Below are 16,904 nucleotides of genomic sequence, written 5' to 3'. Positions count from 1 at the left end.
ATTGGTTAAGAAGAAATTTACTTTTAGAAGTAAGATGATCTCTCAAAATGAAATATAGCAAAGTACTAAATATTAATATTGAAAAAATTATCTTATTCATTCTTTCATATCTTTGGATGTAATTTATTACCAGTATGATTTTTTCATTAAGAAAATTAAAACACACAAAAAATTAAAAGTACAATAAAGACAAGTTAACATTTTAATTCAGTAAATTATTTAATACATGATCAACTTTAAAAACCAAAGGTAAAACTACTTCTAGATTTATAGTGTAATTTATTTCAAGATTTATAGTAAGTGTATCTTACAACTATACAACTAACTATAGGTCCCATATATCTGTAAAAGCTGGAACCAACTACATATTTTAATTAATATGCTCTTTCAGTCGATTTTGATCAATGATGTTATATTTTATAGCATTTTCTAATTTAATTCATATTATATTTATATGTGAATACATTGACAAAACATCTCCAGGATAAAGTTAACAAAACCTAAACCATTAAAGTTATTCTCCGTATTATAAATATGTCAGAAATACTTCACATTGAATCAGTCTTGCAAAAGTGTGTATCAATGCCAATATGACAAGAAACTTGATATGGATGATAGGGGAACCACACTGAAAAAAGTGGAAGAAAAACCTCAGCTTGGAAACCGTATAGAGTAAATTTCAGGCCTGTCTCTGCTCCTAGATTCAGGTGCCATTTGAGTAAATTATGTAAACTTCTGCCTCAAGTTCTTCATCTGTAAAACGTGAGCTAGAAATGAAAGTTAGAAAAATGATCAAAATATATGGCTTCTACATTCTTAATTCCCAGAGTCCATTTTCACCAGAAAGGGAGACTAAAAGCTCATTAAGTGTATTTTGATGTCTCCTCCTGAAATAAGGCAGAGATCAAAGTGAGGCCTTTCCCCAGCAGTATTTATCAAAGCAGAACTTTGACTTCTCCTCAGGAATTGTTCTCAATAAGATATGCTCTCAGCCAGAAAAGGAACAGTCCCATTTGTCTTTTCCTCTAACTTCTTCATGGTCACCAGTTTGTAACACTTCACCCTCTGGAGAAATAACCGCCTGCTTCCTGTCAGTCTCATTAATACTCCCTTCAGTGAACTCCTGGCTGGTGCCCAGCTAGGGTGCTTTTCTTCAAAGAGAGCCTGGCAATAATGATAGACATAACTGATTGGACTAGGCTTAGATTTTTCACCAGCTGGTTTCACAGCAAAGTCACACAGCAAGCCTGGAGGCCAGGTGCTGATAACAGATTCCTGTCTCTTTGAAAAGTAAAAAACTGGAAGGTAAGATAACGCCTATTCTTTATGTTGTTAACACAAGTCTAAACTTCTAAAACAGCATCATTAAGTTAGGCCTATAGTATGTATTTTTATATAATTTTGTACATGTTTTAAATCTACTGGACTTGGTTCAGATTAGAAAAGTAATGACTTTCCTTTTTGAGTGTTACTTACCAAATTGATTTTCTACAAATGCTGTTACTTTATAGTCAGAATTCATAGCAAATCTACAGGTAGTAAAGAAATAAATATGGGGAAAAGTACATCATAGATGAACACTTAGGTGAATTCATTACTTCTCAATTTTGTTACAAACTACAATATAGAATCATCTTTCTGGGGGCACCGGGGTGGCTTAGTGGGTTGAAGCCTCTGCCTTCGGCTCAGGTCCTGATCCTAGGGTCCTGGGATCGAGCCCTGAGTTGGGCTCTCTGCTCGGCAGGAAGCCTGCTTCCCTTCCTTTCTCTGCCTGCCTCTCTGCCTACTTTTGTGATCTCTCTGTGTCAAATAAATAAATAAAATCTTAAAAAAAAAAAAAAAGAATCATCTGTGCTTTTGGAACCTATATAATCAATGAAGTACAATGAAAATTAAAATATATAGTAATTATGTACTTCTAGGCAGAAGCAGTAAAAACGGTGTTTATACAAGGTGGTTTTTTTTTTTTTTAGCTGAATATTTATTTATTTATTTTATTAATTTTTTATTTTTTATAAACATATATTTTTATCCCCGGGGGTACAGGTCTGTGAATCACCAGGTTTACACACTTCACAGCACTCACCAAAGCACATACCCTCCCCAATGTCCATAATCCCACCCCCTTCTCCCAAACCCCCTCCCCCCAGCAACCCTCAGTTTGTTTTGTGAGATTAAGAGTCACTTATAAGGAGGTTTTTTTTTTAATTGAAAATCTTTATTTGAAAATTGGCACATAAAATTATATGGAAGAAGCCATCATCCAGATTTGTTCATTTGTATTTAGTCAATTTGCATAAGAGTTTTTAAAAAATTAAAAGCCAAATTGTATATAAAGGGTGGATTTTTTGAAGAATTTCAAAGATAATACCTTCTATTCATTTTCCAAAAAGACCAAACTACAGCTTGTTTATGAAGGTTTTTAACCAATTAAAATTTCTAACAGCTATGAATGTTTAATTTAGCAAAAGTGGTGTTATTTTCAACTATTCCTTAAAATTCAAACACATTCAAAAAAGCAACAATTTATAACAAACTGCTGGAAAAATATTTTAAATTTATGTTCCTACTTTATAATTAATATGCATATGTAGGAAACTTGCTATTATGAACTCAAGTGAATAAAGTCTGACATTTTAATGGAGTAAGAAAATGTTTTATTTCCAGAATGTGAAGTATTTTACTGGCCATCAAAACGTGTTTGCTAGTGTTTCTGCTTTATAAACTGGACTAGAACTTTTTTTTTTGCCAGATGACCGATTATTTAGCTGATTCATGGATGCATTTTATGATTTGAAGGTCAACACTAAGCATTAAACTTATTACATGAAGCAATATGCTTTTAATCAAAAGTGCTTCTGTTTTTAACCTCATTACCTTTATGTCATGAGGAAGAGGAAGATTTTAATATTTTAAAACCACATTGATCGTCTCTAAAACTGAGTGACAATTACCAGAATGTGAAGACGCAAGTGTAACACGACTTTATTTCGTTGAGAACAACTGAGAGAAATTGTGTTATCATGCTACTGTAACACTGGGGAGTTTGTCACCTCCCTTTCTCAAAGGGAAGTTTCCAAATCATGTGGATCAGTTCTGCCTTGGTCAAGAGGTTTAGTTTTCCTTTTTTGCCCATTTATTACCTTCTCTTTAGGGAGACAAGGATCTCCAGATCTTTATGGAAGGTGGGATTCTTACTGAAGGACAGTTTGGTCCCGATTCTCAGACATTTATTTTTCTTCCAGATTGAGTATCTTCTTTCTCTCCCTTCTTTAACATCTCTAGGACTTCTGTTCCTTACACTGCTTTCACTTTTTCTTTCTGAGCCCCTGCTACCTTCCCAACTGGATTGGCAAACCTTTATCTAGATCTTCCTTAGATTCTGACTGCTTTAAATCAACATTTCTGTTCTAGGGAACAGAGAGGGAGGTAGACTTAGATCTTCTGTTACCTTTTTAGACTCACACATGCTTTACTTGGTGAAGTGATAATGTTTTAGGGCAAAGAAAAAGGTAGTCTTTCTCCTGAGTGAACACAGCCCAGAACTGTGATGCAAGTTTTCCTGAGCAAAGAACAAAGGAGTTGATGGGATGTACCTGATGTTTCTCTGCTTTGTGCTTAAGTAGGCCTTTTAGATATTAGTGAAATATGCAGATAATTTTTATATACTAATTTAAACATATAATAGGAACAATCAGAGCTGTTTTTGTCATTTCAAAAGAATTTCCAAAAAAAAAAAAAAAGAATGTTAGTTAACATTGTGCTTCCCCACAACTCACATAGATGCATGGATATTTGTATTTTCTTCCTTTCTCTTAAATATGTGAATGTTTAATATAACATAATAATTGGTGGTACACTGAGACCATTAACTTCTGGGTTTTTGTATTAGAATTTTAATATTTTGTAAATTTAAAATACCAATGGTTTCGTTTCTCAGTGACATCTTAATCTAGAGTACAGCTTTATTTCTCACAATTTATTACACTTTTACAACAGATTAGGATTAACACAGACCACAAATTGTGTCAAGCTTTAAAATATGAATACTCTATCATAGAATACCAATGCATTTTATCTATTTTTAAAATTTTATGTATGTATGTATGTATTTATTTATTTGAGAGAGAGCAAGAGGGAATCCCAGAGAGAGAGGGAGAAGCACACCATTGAGCCCAGAGCCCAAAGCAGGGCTAGATCCCAGGACCCTGAGATCATGACCTGAACTGAAGGCAGAGGCTAACTTGACTGAGCCACCCAGGTCCCCTGAAAACCAACACATTTTAAAATTGTTTAACAAAAAGTTGTATCAGTTTTCATACTCAACAGTTAAGTGAGTTATACATTCACAAAATTTTATGTGCCTTTAGTTTCTTTTTCCTCTTGGATTTGTGAAGTTTGGAGGCTTGAAGAATTATCTAATTCATCAGATTAGTAAACACTTTGTTTCAGGAGTTCAAATTTCATTATTCTTTTAGCTGTTTCATTTTCAAATTATATTTAAATTTCTTTATTCTAATTATTTGTATGCATTTCCTCTTGAAAAATATTCATGAATAATATTCAAATTAGATAAAATAAACATATGAATTATATACAATAACTTATGCTTATAAGAACCATGAGACTATTTTTTTAAAAAGCAAAGCAAAGTGGAAAAAGAGGTTCTAATGATAGGATCTGAAAAAAAAAAAAAATAGTGGCCCATATCTGACAAAGACTTAGGATCCAGGTCTGTGTCCTTCTTTATGAACAACTCCTTATAATTTAAAGAAAAACAATACTTAAAACATTTAAATCATATTAATTATAACTCCAAGCTAAATATTTTTAGTGTTTTGTGAATTCTCTGATATTTCCGTTAATAAACTGAGGCTATTGTGTTAAAAACATATAAAATAGGAATTTAGGCCTGTGTGTGTGTTTGTGTGACTGTGCATGTGTCTCTGTGTGTGTAAACAAAACATGTAACTCCTACATACCAATGAATTTATTCTTTCTCATAAATACATATTCTTGAGTATGTTTTCAAATATGTTTAAGTTGTATTCATATATACATATAACCAGCACAAATCTATATTTGCATTTGCAATCAAAAATGACTTTATTTAAAACTATCCCTGTTAAAAAAAAAAAAAAAAAAAAAATTTAACTGAGTAAATTTAAAGATCTCATTGGCTTTATTCAATGATTCATGAATTGGGAAACATCACATCCAGCAAACAGGAAGGAGCTCCCAGATGCTGTACGAAATGGAAGATTTTTAAAGGCAGCAAGGGGGTAAGACAAAGAAGTCATAAACAAAAGAAAGAATGATTTCAGGCAAGGTCACTTTCCTTTGGGTGAAGGGTGAGAGTCTATCATGCAGATCACCTCACTAGTGCTGACCAGGTAATTCCATATTGACTGGTTAAAGGTCACACTCCTGGGAGAGGTTGAAATTGCAATTAGGTTGGATATTTAATTTTGGTTTGCTGACATGGGGTTTAGCACAAGTAACACCATTTGGGGCCTGTTTTATCTTTTTTTTTCTTTAACATTTTATGTATAAAATACAAGTGCTGGATTTTTAAATGCAGCTATTTGAAATATATAGAATCAACAATGTGTGGTTATCTGAGTACATTAATTTCTTAGCATATTGTTTACAAATATAGGTCAGAGAAAGTTAATTGTTATGGCAGTAAATGCAAGAATGAATTAAACTTGAATAAAATAATTTCTGGAAGAACTAGACTGTGATGACCTTTTTATTTTTTTATTTACTTATTTTTTTTTAAAGATTTTATTTATTTACTTGAGAGAGAGACAGTGAGAGAGAGCATGAGCGAGGAGAAGGTCAGAGAGAGAAGCAGACTCCCCATGGAGCTGGGAGTCCATTGCAGGACTCGATCCCGGGATTCCAGGATCATGACCTGAGCCAAAGGCAGTCATCCAACCAACTGAGCCACCCAGGCGTCCCTGTGATGACCTTTTTAAATCGCCAATATCATTGTTACATTTTCCCAGTGAATTTTATAATCTGTACTATTCATTATAATTTCTCTTTCGATTTTTTTTTCTTTTAACAGGTTCTTACCCAATGATTCAGTTCCTTTCAGTCAATAATCTCACATAAAAGAATGAAAAAAATGCCATTTTTTAATTACTGGGATTGTATTAAAAATCAAATCTACACAGCTAAAGCAAAAATGAAAATGCAAATAATAATTTAGATAATTTAAGCAATATAATAATTTGTTACCATACCTATATTGCACAAATATTTCTTCTAAATGCCTGATATTAGTGTTATGGAATCTGGACTGGATTGCCTGACAGAAGAACCAAGAGGCACTTGGAGATCTTGGAGGATTTATTTAAATGCCGGCAGGCTCAGAGGAGAGTGATCTTAAAAGATCTGAGCCCTGAGTACAAGCAAGGGGCATAATTGGGGCATATTTTATACACTTCTGCTTCCACATATATGGCACTTCTGGCACATGCAGGAAGTGAGGCAAGGAGAAGAACCTAGAAGAGCCCTGGGGCAGAGACTGAGACTCCTCTGCTTAGTTGTCCATCTACATTTTCCTTATCATTTCCCCCTTTGATGCCCTTTAAACACCTAGTTTAGAGGGCATCATCTTCATTTCCTATGGGATGGTAGCAAGTAAGGAATAATTGGACTCTGATCTTGGCAATTTGAACAATGATAAACGTAGTAAGGACATGTAGTATGCAGGGACCAAATGCTACTGTGAGGAGGAACTTAAGGAGGAGCCTGTTTTGGAGAACACTCGAAGCTAGTGAAAAGAGCTGTTGTTGCAGGGCCAGGGCCAAGTGAGTGAGGGTGGCAAAAATCTGCCGTGAGTTGTTGGGTCAGCCGCCGGTACTGAACCTGTGATACCCTGATGCTGGCAGCACCGAGGGCAGCACCTGACACGGCCAATAGCCTCACAAGAAAAGGGATGATTGCAGGGGGACATCGTGGGCAGCTAGGAGGCTTCCATATAAGTGGAGCATCACTTCCAGGGAGGACTGAAATGTTAGGTGAGAGACTAACATGGAAGAATAACTGGTTGTGTAGGATGGTGCAGATGAGTACACCTTGGTCACAGGCCAGACAGGTATTGTTTGGTGCACAGACCCAACTGGAGTCCATGATTGGAGAGGAGGAATTTCTATATAGCTGTACTGGAGTCAGGAAGGGGTCATCCTGGGTCCCTTGTGCTGAGGTAGGAGATGCCACAGTGGATTGGTGAGGGTGACACCTAGGTACTGAATGGCACCAGGCTTCATATAGATCCAGCAGCCAGATCCTAAGGGTGGATTTGAGTAATTGTGGGCTTGGTAGGAGGTACTGATCATTTCTAATAGTTGTGCTATGGATGGTTACTGTGTGTGGAGAGGAGATCGAGGAATGTGCCAGGGCGAGTCGTTTCTGTCTGTGACTGCCACACTTGGGGTGAACACGGACTTAAACATAAACTTAGACATGGTGTTGGTTCCCAAGTAGTGATAATGGCCCACAAAAAAAGTGATTCCCATGGTGCATGAGGTGTCATTGGGCTCCAGGACTGAGACAGTGAGAGGAACGCAGTGGTCATTGAAACAGGAAGAATTGATGGCTTTGCATGACAGAGAAACCTGGATGTCACTGCAAGATTTGAAGCTCCACCCAGCAGACCCCCTACTTCCTGGATGAATAGCGACCCATATTCACATCCCCATGCCTGTGAACAGAGCTGAGGGCAGGTTGCTGGCTGTTGAGGTGTGGGGCCACTACATAATGTAGATATCTACCAGCCAGTAACCTGAATGATGGCCACAGTAGGAACACCATCTGTGGGTTTCCTGGGAGTTATTGAAAAGTCGGCATCCATCAAAGTGGAGATAACATTTGGTGTATACCCATCCCAGGTGGAAGAAGCCAGTGGGGATGCTGGTGGGGAGTTGGGGGGATTAAGCGGGAAAGTCCATTTGCCAGTAATGGTAATACACACTTGATCTCAGGTCATGAGTTTGAGTTCCACATTGGGTGCAGAGATTCCAAACATAAAGAAACTTAATTTTAAAAAGTGTTTTTTTTTTTTTTTTTTCTGTCTGAACATTCCATAAGAACTGTGTTCATCAGTATTTTCACCCAACCATTATTTTGCTTTTACACGGGCACTTTCCACTAACAAAATTATATACTCAAATAGTTGTTAACCACTTACATGTTAATTTCCTCCAATTATTTATCTTGTATTTGGACAATGGTGCTAACATATAGGTTAATATGTTTAATTGTCAAACACTATTGCCACTGAGTCTCAATCTCAAAATTTCTGGAATAAACACATGATCTTCAAATGCCAAATATATATTTTATGTATTTTAGCATTATGTTAAATATAATGTTTAACAGTACCTTCATTCATCTACTTGGCTAACCAAAAAATTAAATATCCTCCTTCTAGCTTCTTATCCTGTTCAAACAAAAATATATCAAATAGCTTCTACTTACCAAGCACATCATTGTGCCCTAGAAATATACAAATAAAAGATGTCTACCCTTGATGGAGGCAAGGCATATGAGAAACAATAAATAAAGTTACAAAACAGTGTGGGAAAAGGTCATGAAAATGAAGTAAGGAAGTACTCGAAGTACACTAGAGTGATCATGTCAGTTGAGATCTCAAAGATGGAGTAATATCACCTGTCATTGAAAGTTGAATGGAGTTTGTGAGAGTGAGAAAACAAAACAAGAATATCTCAGGCAGAGGAAACTCCATATGTAAAGCCAGAAAGTCTTGGAATAGAAAAAGAAAATAATTATGTGAACATGAGAAAGAGGAATTATGTTGAGTCTGTGGCAGATTTTGTATCAGTATATGAGTTTTATTAAGGGCAAATCAACTTGGATATTAAGGGCATATCTATTTTTATATGGATATGTCTATGTACAGAAAGCATGACAATAAGAGAATTCACTTCACAATCTTTAAGAAACAGAAAGGCAAAGTCTTACTTGTGTTTTAGAAACATTAACACAGGTGTATAAAAAATTAACATATTGATAAATACTGGTGCAATGAAACCACCTTCTCTCCCTTTCTTTTAAATCTTTTCCCTGTGGTGATTTGACCCCTTTGACTTTGCCACCCACTGCACTCCAAAGGGAGGATAATATGCTAATCTAATCGTTCCAATCCAATTCTCATTTTGTTGGCTGATTTATGCAGAGTACTGAATTAAATTTACAGCGCAAGTGAATTTAATATGTCCAGTGATTAACATGGGAGGAAACAACTAAACAAAGCAAAAACACCTTGTGGGGAAATCACAACTCTTGTGAGATTTGGGTACTGGTTTTTAAATCACACTTAAAGCAACAAGTATTATGGGCTGAAATGCGACAGGTGGTACTGCTGGATTGGGTCTTTAATTGTTATACACAGGGAAGGAATTTATTTGGATCATAAAAGACTGGGTGGCCCCTAAGCTATAGGCCCCCAAATAGGGCTTTAACAGCAGAATGATGATAGGATAGTAGAGTCCAACATGTGATAGAGAAAGGAAGAAAGAAAGAAAATTTAATTCATGTAGATCATGAAAGTTGGGATTAACAGTAGCAAATGAGTTTCTTCTTCCACCTTCCTTCTGCAACAGAATTCTGTTCCTGTTACCAAAATTAATCATTTCACATGCACTCTGTATTGGTCCCCTCTCTCCTTATGGACTTTAGTCCTTTCATCAGTTTCTCCACTACTCCCCTTCTTCCTTCTAAATTATTTCCAACAGCATACAAATATTGCTTAGTATTCTCTGCCTTCTTTAGCTTATTTGACTCACTGATTTTTACCTTTTCTTCCAACTAGATTATAAATTCCACCAGAGCAAGGGCTAGCATTATTTGTTCGACTCTGTATATCTAGGACACAGATCAGTGCCAGAACTCTAAAATGCATCCTGAAATTAGTGGGGAGTCATTAACAGAGATTTAAGCAAGGGAAATGACAGATCAGATGTTCATTATGTACTGTTCAGGGGTCTGTTGGAAAGACGGAGAGAACAGAGCTGTAAGGACACTGATCTCTTACGGGGTCGCTCCATCTCTTGCATCATTAGTTTCATCCTCTGTGATCATTCCCATAACCATGAAAACCTGTAATCACACTCACAAAAGCCCTCAATGACCTCAGAGCCCTTCCAGCACCATTGCTGTTTGCACACTCCTCCAAAACAAAACAAAACAAAACAAAAAATACAAAAAAAAAAATTACTCTTGAAACATTAGAGGTATTCCATTGTATATTTCTATTCTCATTCTCACCAATTCACGCTTCATTCTTTCCAATTTATAGAAATATGTAAAAACTTGATAGGCTCTTTTCAATTACCATTTGATGAAAGTTTTCCAAACCTCACCAACATCCAACATGCCATGCAGCTAGAAACTTGATGAGAACATGTTTTACCTGGACTTTGGTTTGATGATGCCAGATAGAATGCAATTAACTCATGAATTTATGAACCAAAAATCATAATAAGCTAATGATGAATAAATTTAGAACTTTCTATGTATCTTTTTTTGTGTGGGGGGCTGGTAAAATTTATTTATCTGTAATTAAAAAGTGAACAGGCCCTTATATATTATTCTTGCTGGGTTGTGTTGTGCATATCATACAATATGTTTTGATTAAATATTTATAAAAATGTTATCCTTTTCAGATCAAGAATCTGAGGCACAGAGAGTGATACTTGACTGGTCATGATGCTATACATGGTAAATGAGAATTTTGACCTAGGTTATCTGACCTCAGAGTGAAAAAGTATTATAGTGTTTCTTCTGAGTGAAATACAAGTAAGGAAAATTCGTGCCAAAAAGAATGGTCCCCATTATTTTATCTTGGCCCTTTAGCAATTTTCATTTCAAAAAATTACCCAAGGCAAGATCAAAGCTTTACTTCATGAGATAAGAATCAAGCTTATTAAAATTTTTCATATCTAACATTTTAATGTGTTACTATATCATTGTTTAACAAATGAAAAGCCTTTTGTAAAAATTTTTAAAATGTAAATTATTCTTAGCTTCCTTATAACATTATTATCATTACATCTAAAGCTTGTTTTAGTAACCTTTAGGCCACAGCACTATAGGGCAAATATCTTCAAATATCCTGCACTATATTAGGTTAGATTCTATTTATAAACCTCTTAAGGTTGGTGTTAATGTTGAAACACAATAGTACAAAAGAAGAGTTTTTCTACTATATTTAATATTCTGACCCAATAGTAGGACTCTAATTGATAACTTGTGTCAAGTCCTTCACCCATTGTCAATTTTCTTTGACTTAATGACTTAAAAGTAATGAGATCAGAACTAAGATAAACTGTAAATGTGAAAACAAACTTTATTAAACATAAACTGGAAATACTCTTACAACGGTAATACCTTTTTTAAAAGATTTTATTTATTTGAGAAAGAGAGAGAGCAAGCATGAGTGGAAATGAAGAGGCAGAGAGAGAGAGAGAGAAGCAGATTCCCAGGAAAAAACCCATTGCAAGGCTTCATCCCAGGACCCCCGAGGATCATGAGTTGAGTCAAAGGCAGATGCTTAACCCACTGACCCACCCAGCTGCCCCAAAATGGTAAGTTTTTAAAAAAAACATTCGTATGTTAGTCTATTTGTCTAGAGAGTAGACAAATAAGATTTTTTTTAGGATTTTTATCTTTTAAAAAAAGATAAAGATTTATCTTTTTTAAAAGATTTTATCTTCGGGGCGCCTGGGTGGCTCAGTGGGTTAAGCCGCTGCCTTCGGCTCAGGTCATGATCTCAGGATCCTGGGATCAAGCCCCGCATCGGGCTCTCTGCTCAGCAGGGAGCCTGCTTCCCCCTCTCTCTCTGCCTGCCTCTCTGCCTACTTGTGATCTCTCTCTGTCAAATAAATAAATAAAAATCTTAAAAAAAAAATAAAAAAATAAAAAATAAAATAAAATAAAAGATTTTATCTTCAAGATTTATCACTTTATTTGACAGAGAGGGAGAAAGAGAGAGCACAAGTAAGGGAGGAACAGAAGGAGAGAATCTTGAAGCAGATTCCCTGCTGAGCACAGAGCCCAGTTGGAGGCCGAGTCTCACAACCCTTGAGATTAGAACCTGCTCTGAAACCAAGAGTCTGACACTTAAGTGACTGAGCCACACAAGCACCCCTGTCAACAGAATAGTTTATAATGCACTTTCTGATTAGCCTCGGTCTTCCTTCCTTGCTGACTTTGTACCATTCTTTCCCCCTAGTGGTATAAGCAACCTAGACTATATCTGAATTTTTTTTGTTTCAGTTTTGTTTTCCCAAATTGCTTTTCCTCTCCCTTCTTGCTATCTGGGTCAGGTTATGCACGTTATGTCCTTTCAAACCCTAACTGGTACACAGAAACACTGAGAGAAAAAAAATTATCCTTAATCAAATCTTAAATTTTCAGGAATTGTGACTTTAACTCAGTCTTCAATGGTAGCATTCTGCCAGCTGTCTTTTGAATTTGCAATATATTTAATTGTTTCCATTCTTTTACAGGCACTTATGAGCCATAAAATTCCAAAGACTTACTTCAGATGTGCCTGAATAAGGAGGCACTTACCGCTGCATGCCAACAGAAGCTTCTTTGCTTCCTGCTTATGTGTATGAAGTTGTGAGTTTGGGTCCAGGGCTTCTCAAAATTAAATATGCATAAAAATCAAATGGAAATCAATGGAAAACAAATGTACTTTCATTTTGGCTTACAAACGTCTAAATAAAAGGTATTTTGGGTTTTCCTGAAATATTACTGACTAGATATATCTGGAAAAATAAAGAGCCATATCTTATGAGGAATATTAACAAAATACTATTCTAAAAAGTTACTCTTATCTATTCAGTTCATATAGGGCAAGAATTTCAAGGACATTGGAATCATCACATCCATGAATGTGCAGGAAGTTTCTCCACAGTCAACTTTTTTGTTAAAGTAATAAAAATAATCTATTGATCCCTATGAAAAATCATCTGATATATAAAGAATGACAAATCTTCCTCTATGCTACTATCCCCGGTGTTCTTTGGTTCTTTGTCCTTTCTCTCATTGAAGAGTAGCAGTTCTCTCGTACACTCTCTGTCTGCTTTCTGCTAAGAATAGATGGATCTTCCATCATATCCTCCAGCTTTATGACAGTCTGAGCACCTTCTGTTACACCCACAGTTTTACCACACATTCTCTTATCGACTTAGAGGAAGCACGTAGACAAACTTCACAAGCAGAGTAACATTTATCCTTTAAATTCATCACTTGTTGAAAAATTATTCACTTATGCTATAAATATCTTTTTACAGAAAGAAAAATAAGTTGAAATTGGAAGCCCGTTCTCAGAAGGAGGGTTATTCAAAACAACAATGACCTGATTTTTTGACTAGGAATAAATTTCCTGCTGTAAGAAAAAGACAGCAAAAAGTGATACATTGGTCATATCAGAAAGAGGGAACTATTACTTCTACAACCCACAAAATCTGGAAAATAATGTTCCCAAACAAACATCAAATATTTCTTTACTTACTCTTAGGATATCCCTCCATTAAATAACTCTAAGGATATAAAGTGATAAAAGATATTCAACTGTTGACAGAGGAATTATTTTCATATGTACCTTTTGGTTCAGATATCTTTCATGGTCTAATAGTATGAGCTTAGTAAAAACTATAAACACAAATGTAAAAATTACAAAAGGGAATAATATATCTTAACCTTTTGATTGATGAACATCTTAATGTGAGATATATTAAGACCATAGAAGACTCTTACTACAAATTGTTTTACCATTTAGAAGATATTCACCATAAAAAAGGTAAATAAATTAGAAACAATGATATACTACATGAAGGAACAGGGAGATGTCAGGACATTTTAAATTTGACTAAAGGATTATGTGGTGAAATCTCAGGAGGAGTATAAGAGTGTTAGGAAAGATAATTGTATAATCGTGGTTACCATATGTAAAGAAAAGGACAGTTGCTGACTGTGTACAAGAATGTGTGTGGAGGGGGTAGCTAAGATGTCAGAGTAGTAGGAGGACCATAGACTTGCCTCCTCCTTCAAACATAGCTAGATAAATGTCAATCCATTCTGAATATCCAAGAAATTGATCTGAAGACTGACAGAACAAACTGCACAATTAGAGGAAGAGAAGAGGCCGTATCAAGGACTGTAGGAAGTAATGAGACATGGTCTGGAGAAGAAAAAGATCATGGGTGCTGCAGAGGGAAGGGAACCCTGGTTGTGGAAAAAGGCAAGAAAAAGAGAGAGCAGTACACAGGGGATTACACAAGGAGAACACTTCCCTGAGCCATTGACCAGGAAAAAGAGAGGGGCTGATATTTTGTGAGTTTTACAACCAGTGGGAATCAAAGACTAAAGTTTTAGAGGTTGCCAGCATGGCTTCTTAGAGCCGTGAAGGCACTGCTGTGTTTCTGGAGAAAAGGCGAGCAGGTAACATGGGCTAGAGGACACAATGTTAGGATCACTGAGATGCACTGGGGAGACTGCTCCTTCTTCTTGGAGTACATCTAAGAGAGGTGGCATTGCTTCTTGGGGACAAAAGAGCCAGCAGGCTTCATTTCCTTTTCCTGCCCCTCCACATAGATGCAGAGACACCTGCTGAGGGCAGCTAATCTGGAGACAGGCTGCTTATATACTTTGTTCCAAAACCCCACCCTCCTGTATTCTGGTGCAGCTGCCCTTCTGGGTCAAACCTGCGTTGATCCCAGTGTGGCAAGACGCTCTGCCCAGAAGACCAGCCCAGGTCCCCATCACACAAGGCCCCCAAAGTTTAGGGTTTTAAAACTCAGCCAGCCTTGCTAGGATAGAGCCCAAAGAATACTGTCTTGCTCCTGGTAGGCAAGAAACTGAGACACAGTGTGAAAACAGTCATCTGAGAAAAGCATAGGACACATGAGGGGAAATCATTCACTCTTTTGGGAGGGCTTCCCTGAGAGCAAAAAAACACAAACTCTTCTCTCTAGGGACAAAAGAGCGGGCTGGTGCCATCTCCCTCCCCCATCGCTCAGCATAGATCAATTTCAGTAAAGAACACAGCACCAACACTGGCTGCCTAGCCTGCTTATGCCAAGTCCTAACCCCCTGCACTTGGCTGATGCTGCTTTATGTGCCCAAGAACCAGTGCAGTGTCCCCTCCCTCAGAAAACCAGCACAAACCCCTACACGTATCTTGTCTACTGACTATAAACTTCTGCAATACTTCAGTTCTTGTGGAAATAACATCAGGTCTCTTTTGAGAAGCGGATCAGAGCACACCAGGTTACAAGTGACCACATTCTGGCCAAGATCCAAAGACTCCCAACTGCAGGTAAGGAGAAACTCCACAGAGATAGAGCAGCCAAAACACAGCAGCAGAGTGTGCACAGCACACACCAAAGACATTTCCTGAAGCACCAGATCCTGTACATTATATGACCTCCCCTTCATTCCTCTCAGGAGCAAGAAACATAACAGGCTTTCCTCACACAGAAGAAGACAGAGACCTAAAGAAATTGCCAAGAGGAAAGAATTCATCCCAAAAGAAAGAATTTGGAAAGAACATAAATACATGGAGGTTAAAGAACATTATATTAAGAAAGAATGCATCATCCAGGAAATTGAAGAAAAAATTTAAAAGTGCATGGAAACAAATGAAAATGAAAACATGATGGTCCAAAACCTTTGGGATGTAGTAAAAGCAGCCTTAAAAGAGGGACGTATATAGCCATGAGGCCTACCTCAAGAAATAATAAAAATCTCAAATAAGCAACCTAAGCTCAAACCTAAAGGAGCTAGAAAAAGAACACCAAATGGAGTCTAAAACCAGAAGAAGAAGGGAAATAATAAAGATTAGAGCAGAAATAACTGACACAGAAACAAATAAAATAGATCAATGAAACAAATAAAATAGATCATAAAATTTGATCGATTGATCAAATAGATCAATAGTCCTTTAAAAAAATTAATAAAATTGATAAACCCCTAGCCAAACTTATCAAAAAGAGAAAGGACCAAGATAAATAAAATCACAAGGGAGAGAGGAAAGACAAAAATCAACACCACAGAAATACAATTATAAGAGAATATTATAAAAAATTATATGCCACTAAATCAGGCAATGTGGCAGAAAATGATAAATTCTTAGAAACTTACAAAGTACCAAGACTGAAATAAGAAGAAATTAAAAAAAAAACTTTAAAAAACCAATAATCAACAAAGAAATTAAATCAGTAATCAAAAATCTCCCAAAAAAAAACCAAAATTCCAGGGCCAGATGGCTTCCCAGAGGAATTTTACAAAACATTTTTTTTTAAAGATTTTATTTATTTGACAGAGAAAGATCACAGGTAGGCAGAGAGGCAGGCAGAGAGAGAGGAGGAAGCAGGCTCCCTGCGGAGCAGAGAGCCCGATGCAGGACTCGATCCCAGAACCCTGAGATCATGACCTGAGAGGAAGGCAGAGGCAAAACCCACTGAGCCACCCAGTTGCCCCAAATTCTACAAACATTTAAAGAACAGTTAATACCAATTCTTCTGAAGCTTTTCCAAAGAATAGAAATGGAAGGAAAACTTCCAAAGTTATTTTATGAAACCAGCATGACCCAGATTCCAAAACCAGAGAAAGACTCCACTAAGAAAGAACTATGAGCCAGTATCTCTGATGAATGTGGATGTAAAGATTCTCAACCAAAATCTTAGCAAATAGAATCCAACAGTACATTAAGAGAATCATTCACCATAATTAGGTAGGATTTATTCCTGGGTTGCAAGGTGTTTCAATATTTACAAATCAATCAACATGATACACCACATTAATAAAAGACAGAATAAAAACCATATTATCCTCTCAATAGATGCAGAAAAACACTGGAC

The 16,904-nt window shown here is 36.4% G+C and overlaps 1 long non-coding RNA gene across 2 annotated transcripts; it reads left to right on the top strand.

Moving 5' to 3' along the window:
- The first annotated feature begins 974 nt into the window (after positions 1 to 974).
- On the top strand, positions 975 to 12,787 carry LOC309849136. Of its 2 annotated transcripts, none has more exons than XR_014303517.1 (5): positions 975 to 1,305; positions 6,292 to 6,371; positions 10,698 to 10,752; positions 11,454 to 11,618; positions 12,543 to 12,787. It is a non-coding gene; the product is annotated as an uncharacterized lncRNA (long non-coding RNA). The 2 variants fall into 2 exon arrangements; XR_014303518.1 differs by having other exon boundaries at positions 1,098 to 1,305; positions 6,074 to 6,371.
- The last annotated feature ends 4,117 nt before the right edge of the window (positions 12,788 to 16,904 follow it).

Source organism: Mustela nivalis (assembly GCF_964662115.1).
Source record: "Mustela nivalis genome assembly, chromosome: 15".
NCBI classification, from domain to species: Eukaryota; Metazoa; Chordata; class Mammalia; order Carnivora; family Mustelidae; genus Mustela; species Mustela nivalis.
Note: the sequence above shows the minus strand (reverse complement) of the source record. Positions and strands in the feature narration are given on the sequence as shown.